At 42.1% G+C, this 15,406-nt stretch overlaps 1 protein-coding gene across 1 annotated transcript in view; it reads left to right on the top strand.

The window, feature by feature from the left end:
* FAM210A (family with sequence similarity 210 member A) overlaps positions 1–15,406 on the top strand; it is a 77,786-nt gene that overhangs the window by 10,506 nt on the left and 51,874 nt on the right. The window lies entirely within an intron of this gene.

Here is a 15,406-nt window from a genome sequence, read left to right as displayed (position 1 = left end):
ACAGTCACACTCCAAACTCCACTATGGTGAAGACCAAGGAGCTGTCGAAGGACACCAGAAACAAAATTGTAGACCTGCACCAGGCTGAGAAGACTGAATCTGCAATAGGCAAGCACCTTGGGGTGAAGAAATCAACTGTGGGAGCAATAATTAGAAAATGGAAGACATACAAGACCACTGATAATCTCCCTAGATCTGGGGCTCCACGCAGGATCTCACCTCGTGGGGTCAAAATGATCACAAGAACAGTGAGCAAAAATTCCAGAACCACATGGGGGGACCTAGTGAATGACCTGCAGAGAGCTGGGACCAACGTAACAAAGGCTACCATCAGTAACACACTACACCACCAGGGACTCAGATCATGCAGTGCCAGTACATGTCCGGGCCCATCTGAGGTTTGCTAGAGAGCATTTGGATGATCCAGAAGAGGATTAGGAGAATGTCATATGGTCAGATGAAACCAAAGTAGAACTGTTTGGTAGAAACACAACTCGTCGTGTTTGGAGAGAGAATGCTGAGTTGCAACCAAAGAACACCATACCTACTGTGAAGCATGGGGGTGGCAACATCATGCTTTGGGGCTGTTTCTCTGCAAAGGGAACAGGACGACTGATCCATGTATTTGAAAGAATGAATGAGGCCATGTATCGTGAGATTTTGAGTGCAAACCTCCTCCCATCAGCAAGGGCATTGAAGATGAAACATGGCTGGGTCTTTTAGCATGACAATGGTCCCAAACACACCACCCAGTCAACGAAGGAGTGGCTTCGTAAGAAGCGTTTCAAGGTCCTGGAGTGGCCTAGCCAGTCTCCAGATCTCAACCCCATAGAAAACCTTTGGAGGGAGTTGAAAGTCCGTGTTGCCCCCGTATTGATATGGCCATCGGTAATCAAGAAGCCCAACCTTTTATTGGAAAAATTGAATACCGGCCAAGGGGGGTATCTGATCACTCGCCATTGATAGTAACAATAACGGTCCGGGATAACAGTGGCCAGAGAATGTGGTCATTAAACCCAACTTGGCTGGAGATAATAGGGAATAAAGATGAGATAAGCATAAGATTAAAAGAATTTATTGAATATAATACTGGGACAGCCTCGGGGGGTGTGATCTGGGATGCCTTGAAAGCATGCCTTAGAGGACTATTAATTCAACAAATTTCAAAAATAAAGAAGCAAACAAGGGTAAGAGGAGAGCTTTATTAGAGATGAGGCCCTGGAGTCAGAAAGAAAGTATGTGTTAGATCCATCTCCAGAAAACCGAGAAACCTGGGTAATGAAGCAACAAGAATATAAAACGGAAGAAATTAGAAGAGCAGAAAATAGGAAAGCCTTCCAGAGGCAGAGGAACTTTGAGGAGGGGGAAAGAGTAGGTCGGATGCTGGCCTTGTTGGCCAGGACTAATTCACCCTCTTCAACAATTCCTATGATTAAGACATCTGAAGGAGAAATTTCATCAGATCCTCTGGTAGTTAATGGAATATTTACAGAATATTATAGCGATTTATATAAGTCGTGACACTACCCAGCACGGGGAGAGATGGTGAAGTTCTTGGAAGGTACTAACCTTCCGGTATTGCTGGACACGGACATGAATAGTCTGGATGCTCCAATAACGCTGAAGGAACTTCGGCAAGCAATAGTGGATATGCCGAACCAGAAGTCCCCAGGCCCTGATGGATTGCCCATTGAAGTCTATAAACAGTATGGGGAGGTGTTGGCTCCCGAACTCCTGAAGACATTGAACTGGTCAGCTGCAGCCGGTAGATTACCATAATCAATGTCTGAAGCTAATATCGTACTATCCAGAAAGAGGGGAAGGACCAATTAGATACATCATCATATAGACCAATCTCGTTGCTGGGCACTGATGTCAAGATTTTGGCAAAAGTCCTGGCAACCAGGCTAAACAAACGTATCTCTTCCTTGATCCACCCGGATCAATCCGGGTTTATACAGAACAGGTCCACTAGTAAAAATATAAGAAGGACCTATTTAAATCTCCAGACTCCAGTAGAAAACGCAGGTTCCAGAGCTGTCCTGTTCTTGGATATTGCCAAGGCATTCGATACTCTGGAATGGGGGTATATATGGTGGGTAATGGAAAGATATGGGTTCGGCCCCCTATTTATAAATTGGCTTAAAATATTATATCAACCCAGTGCTAGATTAAAAATAAACAATGTATATTCGGAACGGATCTCCCTGGAGAGGGGAACCAGGCAGGGGTGCCCGCTATCCCCCCTGCTGTTCGCCCTAGCAATGGAGCCTTTCGCGGAGGTCGTAAGAAACTCAACCGGTCTGCAGGGTTATAAAAGAAAAGGGGGTGAGGAAAGAATAGCGTTATACACCGACGACGTTCTGTTATTTTTGGGGGACATGGGGCCATCATTAGTAAGGGCAATGCAGTTGTTGGAAGGATTTAGTAGGATTTCAGGGTTGATAGTCAACTGGGAGAAGTCTACTCTTCTTCCGATTGACTCGACTACAGGCTCTCTCCTGCAGGGGATACCTCGTCTTAGGGTGGTGGATAAGCTCAAATATTTGGGAATAGTTTTAGATAATAACCCAAGTCATTATATTAGGGACAATCTAGCTCCGCTATTAGAAAAATTTAAAAGGAAAAAAGATGTCTGGAGTCGGCTCCCCCTTTCTGTTGCAGGCCGTGTAAATCTGGTTAAGATGATTTGGATGCCACAATTAATGTATATTTTACACAACTCACCAGTTTGGATTGGGAGGGACTGGTTTGTAAAAATTAACTCCCTTTTCCGGGAGTTAATATGGAGGAAGGGTCAGGCCAGGATTAGCCTTCAAACCCTGCAACGCCCTACCAGGGAGGGGGGATTAGCGGTTCCGCATCCATACAGGTATTTTCTGGTGGCCCAGTTGCAACATTTGGGTGGGTGGGTGTGAATGTGAGGGAGAGGTGAACACTAACGTAAGAATTATGTTATCAGGTAATCCTCACAAATCCTTAGCAGGGGCACTGGAAGCGGGGTCTTTAAGATGTGCACTTCCAACATATAAATTCGTTACCAAAGTCTGGCAGTTAGTGAAGATTGAGATGGGATATAGGGGCCTCACGGAGTTGTCACCAGTATGGCAGAATGGGTAGCTGCAAGAATTACAATCTATAGGAACAAACAGGCTGTGGGAAAGGCTGGGCATAATCAGGTTGGCCCAGTTATTCAAAGGTAATATTCTAAAGTCTTTTGCGGACCTGAGACGGGAGTTTGGAATTCCAAAAGAAACATTTTATTTTTATCTCCAGCTCAGGCACGCATTAGATAAACAATTTAAGACCAAGGCGTTGGAATGGTGCAGTGCGTTGCTTCTTAATAAAGTGGTATGGGTAACTAATCTTAAGGGCTTGATATCAGGAATTTATAATCAACTAACAGCCAGGGCGACGAGTCTAGAACCACTCTCGCGCACCAGGGAGGCGTGGGAGGCTGACATGGGGGAGCTGAGGGATGATCAGTGGGAGAGAATTTTGGGGCTTGGCCCGCTGGTGTCCCTCTCTCCATCGCAGCGGGCTTCACACCTATTGTTGGTGCACAGAGCCTACTATACCCCCAAAAGGCTGCACAGATTTGGTCAAAGACCAGACGACAAATGTCCCAGATGCTCAGACAGGTGACCTTTATTCATTTAATGTGGAGATGCCCGAAACTGGCCAGGTATTGGACTGAGATCCTAAATATTATAGAAACGGGGTTTGGGATAAGACTAGAACAAGAGGCTAAGTCCTGTGTGCTGGGGCTAATTAGACAGAACATTAAGTACGGGCCTATAGACATAGCAATCGTAAGATGCCTATACCAGGCAAGGAAACTGATTGCGAAAACCTGGCTATCAGCTCTACCCCCTACTCCTGAAGAATGGGTTAGAACAATGAACTCAGTAGTAAGAACTGAAAGGACAATTTACATTAGAAGGGGAAGCTATAAGAAGTTCACTAGGATATGGGATCTATGGTGCCAGGGAATAAGTAATGTAATATGAATCCTTATCGAGGGTTTGAAGTTAAGAATGAGGGAATAAGCACAAGGTGTAGTAAGCATTTAATGTGGGTTTACCAATCGGATAATATGATTTGCCAGGCTTAAGATAAGCGCATTTTAACCCCTTCCCGCCGACCGTACGCAGATATGCATACTCGGCTTTCCGGGGTTATACCGGGATGATGCCCGCAGCTGCAGGCATCATCCTGGTACCGTTGTTCCCAGCGGGCGATCGGCTACCCGAGTATAACAACCGATGAGGCTAAAAGCCGCTCGGTTGTTATACCGGAGGAGCGGGAGGGGACATCCGCCGCCTCCCGCCGCTGTTACCGGGCCTCCCGTGCGATCGGGAGGCCTGGTGTCCAATCGGGTACCTTCGGCGGCTGGGGGCGGGCTGGAACGAAGCTGTGAGCGGCTTCGTTCCAGCCTTCTCGTTGTAAACGCGGAAGCGACGTCATGACGTCACTTCCCGTTTACTCGGCTGCCAATGGCGCCGAATTTAAAAAAGTACACAGTATTCAGAATCGCCGTTTTCGGCGATCTGAATACTTTGAAGTGTAAAGGAGGGATGGGGGGTCTTTTAGACCCCCCCCATCCCTCCATAAAGAGTACCTGTCACCACCTATTACTGTCACAAGGGATGTTTACATTCCTTGTGACAGCAATAAAAGTAAAAAAAAAAAAATTTTTTTTTAAAACACAATTTATAAAGTAAAAAAAAAAAAATTTTTTTTAAAGTGCCCCTGTCCCCGCGAGCTCGCGCAGCGAAGAAAACGCATACGGAAGTTGCGCACGCATATGTAAACGGTGTTCAAATCACACGTGAGGTATCGCCGCGATCGTCAGAGCAAGAGCAATAATTCTAGCCCTAGACCTCCTCTGTAACTTAAACCTGGTAACCGTAAAAAAAATTTTAAAGCGTCGCCTATGGAAATTCATAGGTACCATAGTTTGTCGCCATTCCACGAGTGCGTGCAATTATAAAGGGTGACATGTTTGGTATCTATTTACTCGGCGTAACATCATCTTTCACATTATACAAAAAAATTGGGGTAACTTTACTGTTTGGATTTTTTAAAATTCACGAAAGTTTCCCTTTTCCAAAAATTTGCGTTTAAAACACCGCTGCACAAATACCGTGTGATGAAAAATATTGCAACAATCGCCATTTTATTCTCTAGATTCTCTGCTAAAAAAAATATATATAATGTTTGGGTACTCTAATTAATTTTCTAGCAAAAAATACGGATTTTAACTTGTAAACACCAAATTTCAAAAATAGGCTTAGTCATGAAAGGGTTAATAGAAGTAAAGTGCTGAGGGTGGGGGGTAAAAATGCTCGGGTAAGATTCTAGGCCTATGATGAAACTAGCTGTGTTATGGGATATTAAAGGATTTATACAGTGGCTTGCGAAAGTATTCGGCCCCCTTGAACTTTTCAACCTTTTGCCACATTTCAGGCTTCAAACATAAAGATATAAAATTTTAATTTTTTGTGAAGAATCACCAACAAGTGGGACACAATTGTGAAGTTGAAATGAAATCTATTGGATATTTTAAACTTTTTTAGCAATTAAAAAACTGAGAAGTGGTGCGTGCAAAATTATTCGGCCCCTTTACTTTCAGTGCAGCAAACTCACTCCAGAAGTTCAGCGAGGATCTCTGAATGATCCAATGTTGTCCTAAATGACTGATGGTGATAAATAGAATCCACCTGTGTGTAATTAAGTCTCTGTATAAATGCACCTGCTCTGTGATAGTCTCAGGGTTCTGTTGAAAGCGCAGAGAGCATCATGAAGACCAAGGAACACACCAGGCAGGTCCGTAATACTGTTGTGGAGAAGTTTAAAGCCGGATTTGGATACAAAAAGATTTCCCAAGCTTTAAACATCCCAAGGAGCACTGTGCAAGCGATCATTTTGAAATGGAAGGAGTATCAGACCACTGCAAATCTACCAAGACCTGGCTGTCCCTCTAAACTGTCAGCTCAGACAAGGAGAAGACTGATCAGAGATGCAGCCAAGAGGCCCATGATCACTCTGGATGAACTGCAGAGAACTACAGCTGAGGTGGGAGAGTCTGTCCATAGGACAACAATCAGTCGTACACTGCACAAATCTGGCCTTTATGGAAGAGTGGCAAGAAGAAAGCCATTTCTCAAAGATATCCATAAAAAGTCTCGTCTAAAGTTTGCCACAAGCCACCTGGGAGACACACCAAACATGTGGAAGAAGGTGCTCTGGTCCGATGAAACCAAAATCGAACTTTTTGGCCACAATGCAAAACGATATGTTTGGCGTAAAAGCAACACAGCTCATCACACTCAACACACCATCCCCACTGTCAAACATGGTGGTGGCAGCATCATGGTTTGGGCCTGCTTTTCTTCAGCAGGGACAGGGTAGATGGTTAAAATTGAGGGGAAGATGGATGCAGCCAAATACAGGACCATTCTGGATGAAAACCTGTTGGAGTCTGCAAAAGACCTGAAACTGGGACGGAGATTTATCTTCCAACAAGACAAAGTATTAACGCAAGGGGGCCGAATAATTTTGCACGCCCCACTTTTCATTTTTTTATTAGTTAAAAAAGTTTTAAAAATCCAAAAGATTTCGTTCCACTTCACAATTGTGTCCCACTTGTTGGTGATTCTTCACAAAAAATAAAAATTTTATATCTTTATGTTTGAAGCCTGAAATGTGGCAAAAGGTTGAAAAGTTCAAGGGGGCCGAATACTTTCGCAAGCCACTGTAGGTGTAACTCTTTATGTCGCTATGATGTACTATGTATAAGTTGAAAAAGTATGAATAAAAAGGATTTGAAATAAAAATTTAAAAAAAGTCCGTGTTGCCCAGCAACAGCCCAAAAACATCACTGCTCTAGAGGAGATCTGCATGGAGGAATGGGCCAACATACCAGCAACAGTGTGTGACAACCTTGTGAAGATTTACAGAAAACATTTGACATCTGTCATTGCCAAAAAAAGTATTGAGATGAAATTTTGATGTTGACCAAATACTTATTTTCCACTTTAATTTGCAAATAAATTCTTTCAAAAATCAGACAATGTGATTGTCTGTATTTGTTTCCACATTTTGTCTCTCATAGTTGAGGTATACCTATGATGGCAATTACAGGCCTCTCTCATCTTTTTAAGTGGGGGAACTTGCACAATTGGTGGCTGACTAAATACTTTTTTGCCCCACTGTATCTCATGGTATCTTGCTGCCTGCAAGAAGTGATTCCTGTACTGAGTCCGCCTCCTGAAACTTCATTCTCTTTTCTCAGCACCTCTCTAGCTCAGCGGACAAGCTCTGTGAATTCTGTGACACAGCAGTGCCTACTCACAGGGCATAGAGAATTTGTGTCACAGAATTCAAGGAAGTAAATGTGTGGTGATTTTCAAGTTTAAGTTAAACTTTAGTAAGTAAGTTTACAAACTTCAAGATAGTTCAGATTAATAGGAGTAGGCTAGAAATAATTGAAATACAATGAGGAAATATATGATGTACATTTTGACTGTAGATAAGTTTTGGGTTCTTATTTTCTGCTTAAAGAAAAGCCCAACCACTTTAAAGAAGATGGCAGAGGATCACTTCCTTTAGTGGTAAACTGGAGAACTTGTAATTTGTGGTTGAGTTTAAAAAAAAAACAGAGCTGTCATTTCTGACCTTTCCTTTCGAAAATGCTTATTGTCTGGCTGTCGTAACTGCAACTAGTAAGCAGGTGAATAGTTAAACAAAATATTCTCTGCGCAACCCAATAAGTGCTTACGATAAATACATCAGTGGTGCAATCATATTTACTCAAGTTATTTAGTTTTTCTGCTCACACTGTAATGTGTATCCCAGATCCACCAATACGTAGTGTATCAAATAGTGCCACGCAACTTAAAACTGAATTACAACTTCATACGCAACAGTCTGTGAAAAACATACGATGAAGTAAAAATGAAATTATTATGAAACAATAATATGTTGCTTCTTCTATTTAACCACTTGCTGACCGCTCTATAGCACTTTTACTGCTACAGGGTGGTGGCTTTGGGCAGAAGCATGTATACATGCGTGATTCTGCATTTCTGCCTGCAGGGGGCACGCGTGCACCGCCGGCAGCCGGCTTCTGCTGTGATCATTCACAGCAGAAGCTGATCTGCGAGTCCCCAAGACTTGATGTCCACCGTCACCTGCTGATCGTTAGTAAAATATGGAGAACTGAGATCAGCCTTGTTTAAAATTATAGCAAACCAGAGACTGGAATTGATCTCTTCCCCTATTGAAAGCACCACAGTGTGTACACAAAAACACCAGCTAGGCACACAGTTAGTCCTTTGATCGCCCTAGATGTTTAACCCCTTCCCCAGCCAGTGTCTTTAGTACAGTGACAGTGCATGTTTTTAGCACTGATCACTGTATTGGTGTCACTGGTTCCTGCAAAGTGTCAGTGTCTGATAATCCACCGCAATATCGTCCCCCTATAAGTTGCTGATCGCCGCCATTACTAGTATAAAAAAATAAAATAAAGATGCCATTAATTTATCCAATAGTTTGTTAGTTTTGACGCTAGAACGTTTGTGTAAACCATTAAATATACACTTATTGGGATTTTTTTAACATGTAGCAGAATACGTATTGGCCTAAACTGATGAAGAAATTAGATTTTTTACATTTTTTTTTTCTATTGGATATGCTTTAAACAAGGAAAAAATATAGTGTTTTGTTTCAAAATGGTCTGTCTCTTTTTGTTTATAGTGCAAAAAATAAAAAACAGTTGTGATCAAATACCACTAAAAGAAAGTTCTATTTTTGGGGGGAAAAAATTATATACAATTTATTTGGGTACAGCGTCACATGACTGCACAATTGTCAGTTAAATTAACGCAGTGCCGTATCGCAAATAATGGCCTGGTCATGAAGAGGGGGGGTAAATCTTCTGGAGATCAAGTGGTTAATGACTCCTCAGTTTGATAGATGCAATTGATACCAATGGAACAAAAAAAAATTATAAATAACAGTCCTTGATCATAGGCATGCGCGCAGGGTGTGCCTGGGCACGCCCTAATCACCCTGTGTGGTGCTGATTCCTCCTGTTTAGACCCCCTGATATTTCACCAAAACCCCAATAACGGGGCTCCTAAAATAATTGTAAAAGAATAATAAAAATAAAAAACACTGACTTTGTCCACTGCCCTACTGACACTGTCCATTGCTCTGCCAACACCGTCAGTATGCTGTTTATACACATGCACACACATGCAAATATGTTTAAGCTTTGGGGTGCACACTCTAATGCAATAAGCTGTGCACACCTATGTCCTTGATATATACTAATATATGTAAATACAGGCTTGTGTTTCTTCTCCTGTCAAATCAATGAATGAGTTCCACTACCACTAACATGCTGTACTTATGTTGTGCATCAAAAACAATATGCAACAACTCCTGGGGATCTGCAAAGGCTTTATATCATGTCTTCCCATACTCCTCCTTATCCCTTAGACCCCTTTCACACTGGGGCGGTTTGCAGGCGTTATTGCGCTAAAAATAGCGCCTGCAAACCGCCCCTAAACAGCCTCCCCTGTTTGTTCAGTGTGAAAGCCCGAGGGCTTTCACACTGAAGCGGTGCGCTGGCAGGAGAAGAAAAAATCTTCTGTCAGCCGCTTCTTTGGAGCGGTGAAGGAGCGGTGTATTCACTGCTCCTAAACCGCTCCTGCCCATTAAAATCAGTGGGACAGCGCGGCTATACCGTGGTAATACTGCGGCTATAGCCGCGCTATACGAGGGGTTTTAACCCTTTTTCGGCTGTCAGCGGGGGGTTAAAACCGCACCGCTAGCGGCCGAATACCGCGGTAAAACAGCGCTAAATATAGCGCTGTTTTACCGCCGACGCCCCCTACCGCCCTAGTGTAAAAGGGGCCTAACTCCCAGTGAGTACCACCACAATTAACACTCTGTGCTCACCTAAATATACTGAACTATGGTGTATTTACCAAGCGCTTTCCCCTTTAAGGGGTCTCATCCACTTTCTCAGGATGCTCCTAGGATTAACACCTGAACACCCCCTCTCACGCTTTTTCTCCTGACAGGAGAAAATCAGTGTTATAAACTCACCTCACCTATTACTTACTGAGTTTAGCATTGTTTGGAGTTAGGGTGTTTATATATTTACAAGTAGGCTAAGCTTGCTTGGCTTTAGGGACAGGGACACTATAGGTGACGCTACTCCGATAGAGGCGATCATTACAGTACATTTGTTTTGGCACAAATGGATGATTTGTGTGGTAACCCAAAATACAGTGTCGGGTATATAATAATCAGCCCAAACATTGAAAAAGTCTTACACGTGTTATCACCATACTCAGGAGGAGTAGCAGAACGTATCTTGAGCTGTAATTCTAAGTATGCCCATGCTGTGTGTGAGAAATATCTTAATATCTTAAATTTACAACTTTGTGTAAAAAAAAAAAATATATTTTCATTCTGCATTTTCCAAAAACTTGTGGCAAAATATGAAGTCTACCAAAAGACTCACCATGCGTCTAAGAAAATACTATGTGGTGCTTGCTTTCCAAAATGTGGCCATTTATGGGTGTTTCCTCTGTCATGGTGCTGTAGGTCCACCAAAAATGTGATGGCTAGTCAGGAAATTTAGATGCGTTATTTATGCCCCTAGAAAGCCTGAAGGTGCTTCTTGGATTTTGGGACCTTCTGTGTGTAGTACTAAGCTGTGAAAAAGTCTTGCATGTGGTTTCACCACACTCGGAAGGAGTAGCAGAATGTGTAATTTTAAGTGTGTCTATGACGTGTGTTAGAAATATCTTATTCATTGACAACTTTGTGTAAAAGGAAAAAAAAAAAATTTTTTCATTTTCTTTCCTGCATTTTCCAAAACACCTGTGGCAAAAATGAAATTTTCAAAAGCCTTATGCCTCTTAGAAAATATCTTGGAGTGTTTGCTTTTCAAAATTGGGTCATTTTGTGGGTGTTCCCATTGACCTGCTGCTCCAGGGCTTCCTAAAAATGTGATAAGTAGTCAGAAAATTAGATGTGTAATTTATGCTCCTTAACAGCCCAAAGGTCTTGGATTTTGGGTCCCTCTATGCATCTAGGCTGTAAAAACATTTCACACGTGGTATTTACATGCTTGGGAGGCCTAGCGGAATATGTTTTGGGGTGTGACAACTTTGTGAAAAAAATCTCTATTTAATTTCTTCATTTGCCAAAAAATTGTGACAAAAATTAACAATTTCAAAAAACTCACCATGCCTTTTACTAAATACCTTGGACTGTCTACTTTTCCAAAAAGGGGTCATTTGAGGGTATTTGTACTGTCCTGGCATTTTAGGGCCTCAAGAAATGAGATAGGTAGTCAGTGCTTTGGGATTGATCAGTTTTCGCATATACAGTTGTGCTCATAAGTTTACCTACCCTGGCAGAATTTATGATTTCTTGGCTATTTTTGAGACAATATGAATGATAACACGAAAACTTTTTTTTCACTCATGGTTAGTGTTTGGCTGAAGCCATTTATTATCAATTAACCGTGTTTACTCTTTTTAAATCATAATCATAACAAACTACCCAAATTACTCTGATCAAAAGTTTACATACCCTGGTGATTCTGGTCTGATAACATGCACACTTGTTGACACAAAGGGGTTTGATTGGCTATTAAAGGTAACCATCCTCACCTGTGATCTGTTTGCTTGTAATTAGTTTGTGTGTATAAAAGGTCAATGGTGTTTCTGGTCTCCTGACAGACCCTTGCATCTCTCATCCAGTGCTGCACTGACGTTTCTGGATTCTGAGTCATGGGAAAAGCAAAAGAATTGTCAAAGGATCTGTGGGAAAAGGTAGTTGAACTTTATAAAACAGGAAAGGGATATAAAAAGATATCCAAGAAATTGAGAATGCCAATCAGCAGTGTTCAAACTCTAATCAAGAAGTGGAACCTGAGGGGTTCTGTTGAAACCAAACCATGGTCAGGTAGAACTAAAATTTCAGCCACAACTGCCAGGAAAATTGTTCGGGATGCAAAGAAAAACCCATTTCACAACTGTGAAATACAGGATTCTCTAAAAAAGGCCAAACAGCACAGAGACAAGCCTCAAAACTTCTGGCACAAAGTCATTTGGAGTGGCGAGACCAAATTTGAGCTTTTTGGCTACAACCATAAACTCTTCATTTGGAGAGGAGTCAACAAGGCCTATGATGTAAGGTACACCATTCCTCCGGTGAAACACGGAGGTGGATCAGTGAGGTTTTGGGGATGTGTGAGCTACAAAGGCACAGGAAATTTGGTCAAAATTTATGGCAAGATGAATGCAGTATGTTATCAAAAAATACTGGAGGAACTTTTGCATTCATCAGCAAAGAAGCTGCGCATGGGACGCTCTTGGACATTCCAGCATGACAATGATCCAAAACATGAGGCCAAGTTGACCTGTCATTGGCTACAGCAGAATAAAGTGAAGGTTCTGGTGTGGCCATCTCAGTTTCCTGACCTCAATATCATTGAGCCACTCTGGGGAGATCTCAAACATATGCAGTTCATGCAAGACAGCCCAAGAATTTACAGGAACTGCAGGCTTTTTGCCAAGATGAATGGGCAGCTTTACTATCTGAGAAGATAAAGAGCCTCATCCACAAATACGACAAAAGCTGTCATTGATGTTAAAGGGGGCAATACACTGTATTAAGAACTGGGGTATGTAAACTTTTGATCAGGGTCATTTGGGTAGTTTCTGTTGCCATTATGATTTAAAAAGAGTAAGTAAATACAGTTGATTGATTATAAATGGCTTCAGTCAAACACTAACAATGAGTGAAAAAAGTTTTTGTGTTTATCATTCATATTCTCAGAAAAATGGCCAAGAAATCATAAATTCTGCCAGGGTAAATAAACTTTTGTGCACGTGTGTGTGTGTGTGTGTGTGTGTGTGTGTGTGTGTATATATATACACAGGTGCATCTAAAAAAATGTGAATATCATCAAAAAGTTCATTTATTTCAGTGATTCAATTCAAAAAGTGAAACTCCTTTTTATATAGGATGTGTTACACACAGAGTGTTTATATATTTCAAGCATTTCTTTCTTTAAATTTTGATGATTATGGCTTACAGCTAGTGTAAACCCAAAATTCTGTATCTCAGAAAATTAGAATATTACATAAGACCACAAAAAAAAAAAATTAAAACAGAAATGTTGGCTTACTGAAAAGAATGTACAGTATAGTATGGACACAATACTTGGTCGGGGCTCCTTTTGCATGAAGTTTTGCATCAATGTGACGTGGCATGGAGGCGATCAGCCTGTGGCACCGCTGAGGTGTTATGAAAGCCCAGGTTTCTTTGATAGCGGCCTTCAGCTCGTCTCCATTGTTGGGTCTGGTGTCTCATTTTTTTTCTTGACAATACCCCACAGCTTCTTTAAGGGGTTTAGGTCAGGCGTGTTTGCTGGCCAATCAAGCATAGTGATACCATGATCACTAAACCAGGTATTGGTACTTTTGGCAGTGTGGGCGTACACTAAGTCCTGCTGGAAAATGAAATCAGCATCTTCATAAAGCTGGTCAACAGAGGGAAGCATGAAGTGCTCTAGAATTTCCCGGTAGAGAGTGGACCAACACCGTTTTTCATTCGTTTTTCGGCCAGTAAATGGGCACAAAATCGATTAATCGTTGGGATGTTTTTGAGTCGAAAAAATGAACAAATGATAATTGGAAAGGTTAATGTGTTTCCTGTCCGAACTGTTTGCACTAGGGTATATGTAAAAAAAAAAACAAGAAAAAATTGATTCATTTATGTCCACTGAACGATTTATTGGCCATTACATGATGGCACTATCGTTTGCTCTCACGGCCGAATGTTCGTTTTTCCAAAATGGATTCAGACGATTTTTTGTATATTGTATGGCCAGCATTATTCTAGTCATACCTGGTGAGTTGCTGCCCTCTTCTGGACGAACCTGGAACTCCTTATCCAAATGGCTTCTGTTGTCTACCTGAACTCTGGTACTATTATACACACTGCAATACGAGTATTATGTGCATTTGACACTGTTCATTTCATCTAACAATAGCAATGTAGAATGTACCCCCCATTTTTTTTTCTTTGAGAGCTTAAGGGGATAGCTACTACCCCAAATTACCTTCACATATGCTGTTGCAATGTGCAGGTAATGCCCCGTTTGATACTTATCTACGTAATCAGTCAACAGTTACTAGCTGCATCAATTATTTATGGTTTGGCTTTTGACCGCAATTGTTACGCCACTTGCCGTTTAGTTTTTTTGGTTTGCTATCTCATTGTTATTTCCTGATATGCTTAACATAATTTTTCGACTGATGGCTAATCTCAGTACCTGTTTGTCATGGATTGTGAGGGGTTTGGGTATCCCCCACAAGCGTTCCCAAGTGTTTACCAGAACACTTAAATCCAATGCTCACCTGATATGTCTTCAGGAGACGCATTTGACTCCTGAACACATTGATCACCTCAAGAAGCCTTGGCTGCAGTGGACGGGCCATTCCTGTCATTCCTCTTATTCTAGGGGGGGTATCAGTATTGGTGCAGCACTCAGTCTCATGGGAGTGTGTGAAGGTTCAGGCAGACCCCCATGGAAGGTATGTCTTTATCTGGGCACAGCTACATGCACTCGTATTTGTGTTTATGGGTATTTACAACCCCCCTCCTGCTAACCTGCAGGTGGTTAAAGAGGCGTTGGTTTTTGCTGCAATGTATCCAGAAGCCTATGTTTAGGTGATTTCAACCTGCTCTTGGACCCGGTCATGGATAGACATGGTGACCCTCCGACCACGCAGTCCCAGACATTGTCTGCTTTCAGTTCCTTGGTCTCTGAGTTCGGTTGGAGTGACTTATGGCAGGTTTCCAATCCCAATACCAGGGCATAATCATGGTCCATCCCCTGCAGAGGCCATCTCTCAAGAATTGATTTGGCATTAGGTAATGATAACTTTCTCACCAAATTGTCCTCCTATCACATATCTGCCTAGGGGAGTGTCGGACTATTCGCCTTTGTCACTGTCGATTGATACTGGGGCTACTGGAATTCGCAGACCCTGGTGGGTTCAGCCCTTTTGGCTTTCCCTGATGGGGTCCAATGACAGGATACCAAATCAACTAGCGGCTTTCCTGGAAGCCCACGGCTCTGAACGTGGTTTAATGTTTTGGGACGCCTTGAAGGTTTATTTGAGAGGGGCTCTTAAGTCCACTATATCATTTATTAAACGTTCTTCCCGACAAGACAAGGAAGATCTAGCAAAAATGTACCAAACAGCTGAAGCCACTTATTTGACAGCCCCAACTAACTCTAACCGTATGGCAAAATATAAAAAATTCCATGGACTCAACATACCTATCGGCAAATAGCTTGGAG

The sequence above is a fragment of the Aquarana catesbeiana genome, linkage group LG05 (assembly GCF_042186555.1).
Source record: "Aquarana catesbeiana isolate 2022-GZ linkage group LG05, ASM4218655v1, whole genome shotgun sequence".
In the NCBI taxonomy this organism is placed as follows: Eukaryota; Metazoa; Chordata; class Amphibia; order Anura; family Ranidae; genus Aquarana; species Aquarana catesbeiana.
This window is presented reverse-complemented; position numbering and strand designations above follow the sequence as displayed.